This window comes from Triticum urartu, chromosome 3A, assembly GCF_056163025.1.
Source record: "Triticum urartu cultivar PI428250 chromosome 3A, HENAU_Tu73, whole genome shotgun sequence".
Classification (NCBI taxonomy): domain Eukaryota; kingdom Viridiplantae; phylum Streptophyta; class Magnoliopsida; order Poales; family Poaceae; genus Triticum; species Triticum urartu.
In genome coordinates, this window is record NC_141875.1 from 676,645,925 (window position 1) to 676,656,704 (window position 10,780).

A 10,780-nucleotide genomic window follows, 5' to 3' on the forward strand; every position below is an offset into this window, starting at 1 on the left:
AGTTGTTCCATGCATGCTATGAGAGTGTTCTTGCCATGGTTAGCTTATTTGTCATATCTACTTGCTGGGTGTATGCTTAGCTTGTCATGCAATGCCTTGTGGTGAGTGCATCGAGCTCGCAAACATGCCTATGTAACTCTGTTTTGCCATGTTCCAGTTTTCTGCTAAGTCTAAATCTGTTAACGAAACTTGCTATGTTTACATGGGTGCCATTGTATTTTCTAATCCCTTTTGGCTTATGGTCAGTAAGGGACTTTTGTTATATGCTTTGAGTAGCTTCATGCCATGCCTTGCTTTGCCATGATATATTCCTGTAGCATGTTGTTATCTTGCTCTAAACATTGCTTCCTGATGTTAAATCCTGACATGTTATTTTCACTAAGTTTGTGAACCTGATATCTTTTGCACTTTTGCCATGCTTGTTTGAACCTGCTATTGTGTGTTTTAGCCGTAGCTCAGTGTTCATATTTTGTCAAGCATCTTGAGTGGATCACTGCCATGTGCTTTGTTTCTATGTTAGAGTGTAGTAGCTTATTTGTCTTGATGCATTTAGATGGCCTCGTGCTGTTAATCGCAGATTTGTGCCATTATTGTTTTTGCTTGCCTTTTGCAAACTGTGCATCCGATTCCGATGATCTTTATATTGATTTTGACCGAAATCAACTCATCTTTCCAGCGGCACTCTTGGTTTGCCAAGTTGAGGCCTGGTTCAATCTTTCGCTTCCGAAGCACGCATATGCATTGCATATCACATCCCGCATATCATGCCATGTTTTGCATCATGTTGCTTGCGCATTGCACCGTGGTTGATCGTGGTTCCCTTTGCGTGTGTTCTTGCTTTGGGTAGAGCCGAGAGACGAGTACGTGATCGAGGAACCCGTTGAGAACGCTTACGAGGATCAAGCTTACGTCAACTCGGAGAACTTTGCAGACAAGATGACCATACCCTCGAAACCACTTCTATCTTTGCTTGCTAGTTGCTCGCTCTATTGCTATGCCTATGCTACGATACCTACCACTTTCTTATCATGCCTCTCATATTTCCATGTCAAACCTCTAACCCACCTTGTTCTAGCAAACCTTTGTTTGGCTATGTTACCGCTTTGCTCAGGCCCTCTTATAGCGTTGTTAGTTGCAGGTGAAGATTGGAGTTTGTTCCTTGTTGGAACATGTTTATTGTTGGGATATCACTACTATATCTTGTTTACATTAATGCACCTATATACTTGGTAAAGGGTGGAAGGCTCGGCCTTATACCTGGTGTTTTGTTCCACTCTTGCCGCCCCTAGTTTCCGTCATACCGGTGTTATGTTCTTTGATTTTGCGTTCCTTACACGGTTGGGTTATAATGGGAACCCCTTGACAGTTCGCCTTGAATAAAACTCCTCTAGCAAGGCCCAACCTTGGTTTTACCATTCGCCACCTAGCCTTTTTCCCTTGGGTTCCGCGGACTCAAGGGTCATCTTTATTTTAAACCCCCTGGCCAGTGCTCCTCTGAGTGTTGGTCCAAACTAGAGCCCTTTGCAGCGCCCCCTCGGGGAAACTCGAGTTTTGGTTTTAGTTGTATGGAGCGCTCATCCGGTGTGCCCTGAGAATGAGATATGTGCAGCTCCTATCGGGATTTGTCGGCACATTCGGGCGGCTTTGCTGATTTAGTTATACCATTGTCGAGATGTCTTGTAACCGGGATTCTGAGTCTGATCGGGCCGTCCTGGGAGAAGGAATATCCTTCGTGGACCGTGAGAGCTTGTGATAGGCTAAGTTGGGACATCCCTGTAGGGATTTGAACTTTCGAAAACCGTGTCCGCGGTTATGGGCAGATGAGAATTTGTTAATGTCCGGTTGTAGAAAATCTGAAACTTAACTTAATTAAAATGGATCAACAGCGTGTGTAGCCGTGATGGTCTCTTTTCGGCGGAGTCCGGGAAGAGAACGCGGTCTCGAGTTATGCTTGAACGTAAGTATTTCTAGGATCACTTCTTGATCATAGTTTCTCGACCGTGCCTTGTCTTTCTCTTCTCGCTCTCATTTGCGTATGTTAGCCACCATATATGCTAGTGCTTGCTATAGCTCCACCTCATACCTTTTACTCTACCCATAAGCTTAAATAGTCTTGATCGCGGGGGTGTGAGATTGCCGAGTCCCCGTGATTCACAGATTACTTTCAAAACCAGATGCAGGTGCCGATGATACTGTTCCAGAAGATACGACTGAGCTCAAGTGGGAGTTCGATGAGGACTCAGGACGATACTACGTTTCCTTTCCAGACGATCAGTAGTGGAGCCCAGTTGGGGCGATCGGGGACATTATGCATTTGGGGTTGTCTTTATTTTGGTTCCGTAGTCGGACCTTGATTGTATTTGGATGATTGTAATGCTATTTATGTTATTGTGTGAAGTGACGATTGTAAGCCAACTATATACCTCTTTTCTTATTCAGTACATGGAATGTATAAAGATTACACCTCTTGCAACATTGCCTACAATGCGGTTATACCTCTAAGTCGTGCTCCGACACGTGAGAGATATAACCGCATCGTGGGTATTACAGAATGCGTCGCTCCTGCCCTTGCGGCCTTGGCCATTGTCGCCGGCTGAGAGCTCTTGATCCGTCCCACGAGTTATGAGATACTACCATCGAGCTAAGCTCTGCTATATACCGCGTGTGGCGGCGGCTCCACGGACCGGGCGAGTCGAGGACGAACATGATTCGGCCCAGAGTAAACGCATCGCGTACGTATATAATTCTCGTGGACAAAGAAAGGAGATCGAGCCGGCCGGATCACGATCAAATTAACCAGACGCGTAGTGGATCCAGATGGCAACGGGGACGAAACCCATCGGGTTTTGCCTTTCTAAACCCATCCCCACTAGAAAATCGCAAACCCATCTCCGTCCCCATCACCGTGTGCGGGGTTAGTTTTCCGCCCGTCCTCTAAACCCATCAGGTTTCGGGGAACCCACGAGAAAATAAAAATATTTAAACAAACATAGTGGCGACAAAGAATAACATTTGAATAGCAAAACAAGCACATTTCAGCAGCATAACTAGAGCAAATTTCAACAGAAAAACAATAGTAGATGGTTCAACAGCTATATAGAGTGTATTTTAGCAGATTTAAACAACATACATAGTATATTTCGGAGGCAGCAAACATAAGATAATTAGTAGCAACAATGATATCATTTCAGCAGCAACATAGTATATTTCAACAGCAAAACAACTGCAAATTTCAGCACAATACTCAGAAATAACATCAGCTAAAAGAAGCCTATTTCAGCACAACTATAGCCCATTTCAACAATGAACATAAGCATATTTCAGCAACAAACAGGAGCATATATCAGCAAAAAAATGTATTTTGCCGGGTTTGCCGGGTTTCGGGTTCGGGGACTATCAAAACGGGTGCAAACCAATGAAACGTGTCGGGTTGTATAATGTGCCCAACAACAGCCCCGCGGGGATGAAAAGATGTCCATCCCCGTTCCCTAATAGGGTAAAAACCCACGGGGACGCGGGTTTCGGGGTCCGTTGCCATCTTGAGTAGTGGACAAAGAGAGCACCTCACCTCGGTCGCAAGGCTAGCTAGAGCACAGCTATCCCGATCGATCTTGGTGTGCTTGTCGTCATGGTCGTTGATCTTGGTGCACTTACCAGTTGCCACGATACGTGCTGGTATCACCACCCATCCATCGGCCGGCTGGCCCTCATGCAGCAGTGGTGCATCGACGTAGCACAAACACAGCCGCAAACACATCCATACTACTCCATCAGGTTCCTTTTGGTCGCAATAACGGTTCATGCCGCGGCCAATGGCTTCACTCTAGAGGAGCTCCTCAACAATATTCAGCCCCTCATCTGTGACCGCCGAACAATCACAGTCCATGCTTGACGGGAGTGTGTATAATATTTCCTCTATGAGGACTTTCTGTTAATGATCGGTAGTGTATAAAAACTTTGTAAGACAGCCAAAAAAAATGGCGAGCAGCAACTGAAATTAAAAGAACTGTAAATACAGATTTTGTCAAGGAAGTTTCATCCCTGTTCTGGACAGGGATGGCTCAAACAACAAGACAAGGTACAAATGTCGAATGTTATCATCAATATCCATTTTTTTCAAAATTATATTCCTTCTTTCCAATATTTATGTCAGCAAATCTCTAATCCATCGATTTACCACTAGCAGTTATTCTAAGAAAAAATTTGATAGATGTTCTTCCCTCAGTTCGAAATAACTAAAACCACATCAATTATTTCTCCAAATGAGGGAATATTTTATAGAGGGGTTTTAATGACATTCCTTGTCACACACAACTCCACAACTAAGAAAAAAAAATGTAATGCATGATGTCAACAACTCCACACTAATGGTATTCCTTGTCATCATGCACCAACGGCAAAACTGGCAATTAGAGTGGATCCCAATCTAGCTTATCAGGAACCTAATGAATCATCAGTGGAAGCATTGATGGAAGCAGTGATTCTAACAACTAAAGTTCGGCTTATCTCGAAACTTGTTCCTCTTCATTTTTTACTTATCAAGTACTACCTCCATTTCTAAATATGTTTTTTTAGAGATTTCACTACGTACCACATACGGATGTATATAAACATAATTCAGAGTGTAGATTCACCCATTTTGCTCCATATGTAGTCTGTATTGGAATCTCTAGAAAGACTTATATTTAGGAACGGAGGTAGTATATGAGTGTTGCCGCTCCAAAACAGTAGTGCTTCCAAAAGCAAAGGTCACAAGTGGTGCTAGAATAGAACCCTTTTTAACACAGGACATATATACATTATCCCCTATTTGCCACACGTCACAGCAATTCCCTTGCACCTCGATTAAGCACTTTCTCTTCTTAAAGCACTTGCCCCCGGTCATCTATTGGGTCGTCTCATATTCTCATCACCATCACTAAGCTGCAAGAAGCAAAACCCCATAGCTATAGCTCAAGTGAAGTGAGCTGAGGGATTGAAATTTAGAGGAGAAGCCTAGGCATGCAATTCAGCTAGCAATGGCGGACATGGTGACGGCGCTCGTCTTTTTCAGGGCACCGTGGTGATCTTCAGGGTGAGCAGCTGCTGCATGTTAAACACGATGAAGGCGCTCTTCGCGCACCTGGGTGTGAGCTCGACGACGGTGCACGAGCTGGACAAGGCCCCCCAGGGCGAGGAGGTTGAGAGGGCGCTGGCCGGTATGGTCAGCCAAAGCCCGGTGGTGCCGGCAGTATTCATCGTAGGCGAGCTTGTGGGCCGCACCGACACGATCATGTCGCTGCACCTCAAGGGCCAGCTGGTGCCGCTCCTCCGCCAAGCCGGCGCCCTGTAGTCCTTGGAAATACTGGTGTGTTACTTTACATACGTTTTTTCGAAAATGGGCGCTTTATTACTTAAAAGATTTAAGCATTACACCCGGCCTCTGCATGACTAAGATGCACACAGCCAAATAAGATCCTCTCACACAAAATAAAAATAGAAAGGCGAATTACAACGAAACATGTAGAGTCCGTATAACGCCTAATATGGAGGGGGGCCAATCCTTAGATCATGCTGCCACCCATGTTGGGTAAAAGTATCCCTCGCCGTAACCTCCAATCGTGTACACACCTTCGTAAACAGGCCTCGATTCTCCACGCGTTGTAGAGAGGACCATAAACGAAGAGTCCCGGTACATCTGTAGATAACCTGCAACAGAGAAATACTTTTATCGTTAAAAACCTTATCATTTCTACATAGTCAAAGCGACCAAATAATGGCAAGCGCTCCCACCCTGAGAAGAGTTCTAAACCTGTGATCAATCCCATGTAACCAGTTGCCAAATACATTAGCAACACTACAGGGAGGATAGAAGCCAGAAGCTATTTGGATGACTGACCATATAGAACGAGCCAATTTGCATTGAAAGAATAAATGTTTTATTGTCTCCTCATGGTGATAAAATACACATTGCGGGCTTCCATGCCAATTCCTCTTAATAAGGTTATCTTTAGTAAGAATGACTCCGCGACGAAGATACCATGCAAAGATTTTATTCTTAAGAGGTATCTTCATCTTCCAGATCTTCTTGTTATTAACAACTGGCACATCGGACTGAATTAACGCTCTATACATAAAATCCACTAAGAATTGTCCATTCCCATGGAGGTTCCATCGGAATACATCAGACCCATGTGACAATTGCACCGTGGACAACCGTTGGAGCAGGATATTCCACGATCGGAGTCTGGGTCCAATTATACCTAGAAACCTAAAAACCTAGTGGTCCAATTCTTACTTTACATACGTGTGATCACAACCTAAAAACCAAGTGATGGTATAAATACAGTGCATGCCACCCTCTTGTTATTTCAGTTGTACTTCTTGTCAAGAGAGGAGTAATAATATCTTGATTATTAAAGGAGAGCTAACGACCTAAATCATATATTTTTTTAACTGGGCTTTACCCCTTTTCATTGCAACAACAACAACAACAAAGCCTTTAGTCCCAAACAAGTTGGGATAAGTTAGAGGTGAAACCTATAAGATTTCGCAACCAACTTATGGCTCTGGCACATAGATAGCAAGCTTCCACGCACCCCTGTTCATAGCTAGCTCTTTGGTGATACTCCAATCCTTCAGGTCTCTCTTAACGGACTCCTTCCATGTCAAATTCGGTCTACCCCGCCCTCTCTTGACATTCTTCGCACGCTTTAGCCGTCCGCTATGCACTGGAGCTTCTGGAGGCCTGCGCTGAATATGCCCAAACCATCTCAGACGACGTTGGACAAGCTTCTCCTCAATTGGTGCTACCCCAACTCTATCTCGTATATCATCATTCCGGACTCGATCCTTCCTCGTGTGGCCACACATCCATCTCAACATACGCATCTCCGCCACACCTAACTGTTGAACATGTCGCCTTTTAGTCGGCCAACACTCCGCGCCATACAACATTGTGGGTCGAACCGCCGTCCTGTAGAACTTGCCTTTTAGCTTTTGTGGCACTCTTTTGTCACAGAGAATGCCAAAAGCTTGGCGCCACTTCATCCATCTGGCTTTGATTCGATGGTTCACATCTTCATCAATATCCCCATCCTCCTGCAACATTGACCCCAAATACCGAAAGATGTCCTTCCGAGGTACCACCTGGCCATCAAGGCTAACCTCCTCCTCCTCAGACCTAGTAGTACTGAAACCGCACATCATGTACTCGCTTTTAGTTCTACTAAGCCTAAACCCTTTCGATTCCAAGGTTTGTCTCCATAACTCTAACTTCCTAATTACCCCCGTTCGACTATCGTCAACTAGCACCACATCATCCGCAAAGAGCATACACCATGGGATATCTCCTTGTATATTCCTTATGACCTCATCCATCACCAATGCAAAAAGATAAGGGCTCAAAGCTGACCCCTGATGCAGTCCTATCTTAATCGGGAAGTCATCGGTGTCGACATCACTTGTTCGAACACTTGTCACAACATTATCGTACATGTCCTTGATGAGGGTAATGTACTTTTCTCGGACTTTGTGTTTCTCCAAGGCCCACCACATGACATTCCGCGGTATCTTATCATGGGCCTTCTCCAAGTCAATGAACACCATATGCAAGTCCTTCTTTTGCTCCCTATATCTCTCCATAAGTTGTCGTACCAAGAAAATGGCTTCCATGGTCGACCTCCCAGGCATGAAACCAAACTGATTTTTGGTCACGCTTGTCATTCTTCTTAAGCGGTGCTCAATGACTCTCTCGCATAGCTTCATTGTATGGCTCATCAGCTTAATTCCACGGTAATTAGTACAACTCTGAACATCCCCCTTGTTCTTGAAGATTGGTACTAATATACTCTGTCTCCATTCTTCTGGCATCTTGTTTGCCCAAAAATGAGGTTGAAAAGCTTGGTTAGCTATACTATTGCTATGTCCCCGAGACCTTTCCACACCTCAATGGGGATACAATCAGGGCCCATCGCCTTGCCTCCTTTCATCCTTTTTAAAGCCTCCTTCACCTCAGACTCCTGGATTCGCCGCACAAAACGCATGCTGGTCTCATCAAAGGAGTCGTCTAGTTCAATGGTAGAACTCTCATTCTCCCCATTGAACAGCTTGTCGAAGTACTCCCGCCATCTATGCTTAATCTCCTCGTCCTTCACCAAGAGTTGGCCTGCTCCGTCCTTGATGCATTTGACTTGGCCAATGTCCCTCGTCTTCCTCTCTCTCGGATCTTGGCCATCTTATAGATGTCCCTTTCACCTTCCTTCGTGCCTAACCGTTGGTAGAGGTCCTCATATGCCCGACCCCTTGCTTCACCAACAGCTCGCTTTGCGGCCTTCTTCGCCATCTTGTACTTTTCTATGTTGTCTGCACTCCTGTCCAGGTATAGGCGTCTGAAGCAATATTTCTTCTCTTTAATTGCCTTCTGGACGTCATCATTCCACCACCAGGTATCCTTATCTTCGCTTCTCCTTCCCCTAGACACTCCAAACTCCTCCGAGGCCACCTTACGAATGCAAGTCGCCATCTTCATCCACACATTGTCCGCATCCCCTCCTTCCTCCCAAGGGCCCTCCTTAATGACCCTCTCCTTGAACACATGAGCTACCTCCCCCTTGAGCTTCCACCACTTCGTTCTAGCGACTTTGGAACGCTTATCCCGCTGGACACGAATCCGAAAGCGGAAGTCAGCAACCATCAGCTTATGCTGGGGTACAACACTCTCTCCAGGTATCATCTTACAGTCTAGGCACGCACGCCTATCTTCTCTTCTCGAGAGGATGAAATCAATCTGGCTAGAGTGTTGGCCACTAATAAAAGTCACCAGATGTGATTCTCTCTTTCTAAAGAGGGTGTTAGCTACAATCATGTTGTAGGCTAGAGCAAAGCTTAAGACATCTTCTCCTTCTTGATTCCTGATGCCATGGCCAAAGCCCCCATGCGCCCCTTCAAAACCTGTGTTAGATGTACCCACGTGGCCATTGAGATCTCCTCCTATGAAGAGCTTCTCACCAATCGATACACTCCTAACCATGTCTTCCAGGCCTTCCCAGAACTCCCTCTTGGTGTTCTCATTGTGGCCTACTTGCGGGGCATACGCACTGATAACATTGAGAACCAAGTCCTCAACTACCAGCTTGACCAAGATAATCCGGTCCCCACGTCTCTTGACGTCTACCACTCCATACTTGAGGCTCTTGTTGATCAAGATGCCTACGCCATTTCTGTTTGCAGCCGTCCCCGTGTACCACGTCGCTGAGAGGGTTACGCCCCAACGAAAATCTTTTGGGTTTCATCTTCATAAGAGTGGCTGAGTTTTTACGTTGGCTCGCCAAGCCTATCACAACCCTCAAATACAACCAGTTCCAGAAACATTGTCAGGAGGAGAGAAAGAGATAGAGCGAGTTCAGACACTGCCAGGAAACCCACTGCATTCGCCCGTTGTCGAAACGAATGTTGTGGGGCAAAAACCTGGACAGCACACAAAGTTCAAAAGAACTCACACGCTTACATCATCCAACACAAGTATCACGAAACAACACTAGATCGAGCACATAAGCAGCGATCCTACGACAAGGCTAAACCCCAAAGCTATCTTTTTCCTCCGCATCGAAACATGATGAAAGCGCGACAGTCATGCTCCTCCAATCGGACGATTTGTAGCCTCGCACACCTTCATCAGCTGCATCGCGTTGGCCCTTATCATAACTTAAGGCCTACTGTGATCAGGCCTGAATCACCGGCGCACCTTCTGCTGCACTATCTGTACTCGTGCTCTGTTTGACTGGACCGGTGAGCCTGTTCTGAACCTTCCTGTTAACTGCAGCGCCTCTCCTTGAGTCCGGTGGAACTGACATGGAATGCAATATCAGTGCTCATAAGCCGTGCCGGCGCCATCTATTGCTTCTGGAACCTTCGGAAGGAACACAACACAAAAGGCTAATGCAAAACACACTAGGCTACCGAATTGATTAATAGATACTAAGCTTTGTAGTGCAAATTGTATCTTAATAGACTCACAGTTGGAGAATGCACGCGTTTCAGTCATGTAAGTTTGACCTTAAGAGCCTCTGTTCATTTCAACAAAAGAACCTGACACTGTGTTGCCAGATATCCAGCCGGACTGCACTGGATCTTCTAAGATTTGACAGCAATGCGTATAAGATATTCCCTATGTGAAGAATTGTCAGTGATGAAGATTTTTCTGGTAGCAATCACTAGTGTAAACTAAACATTGAAAGAGAGTCAAGTAAAAAAGAGGAGCAGCAACTGGAACAGAAATAGCTGAAACTACAACTTGTGGCAAGGAAGCTTAGCTCAAGCAAACAAGAGTCTCTAGCTAGCTCAAGTGAAACTAGCTGACAACAGCTTCAGCTAGCTCAAGTGAACTAGCTAGCAACAGCCACTTCTAAACATCAGGTAAAACTCACCAGAAAACAAATTAGGAGGATAAACTGCCACACATTTATTAGTAAGCTAGAACAAGCTTAGAATGAGGAAACAACACGCTTGGATTGCTAATTAAGTAGCAAGTACTAATAAAAAGACAAATAGATAAAAGAGCAATATACTAATTCTTCAGTCCAGGAAAAAGGAAATCAAAGTGACTTTTGATAATCTTAAAATCAGATGCACATTAGTCGCTTTCTTCAGCATGGAAGGATATCAACACAAGCATAGATTTCATGCAACTATATAACAGTCATAGCTTCGTGATTAAAATTTGTATGCATCAGCAAACAAGCTGGTAGCTTATAGTGGATCCAATTCATACATATTGCAGCTCTTGAGGATACAACAAACT

The 10,780-nt window shown here is 45.0% G+C and overlaps 1 pseudogene; it reads left to right on the plus strand.

The window, feature by feature from the left end:
* Positions 1-4,895: 4,895 nt before the first annotated feature.
* Positions 4,896-5,869, plus strand: LOC125549128 (putative glutaredoxin-C2; annotated as a pseudogene).
* Positions 5,870-10,780: the final 4,911 nt, after the last annotated feature.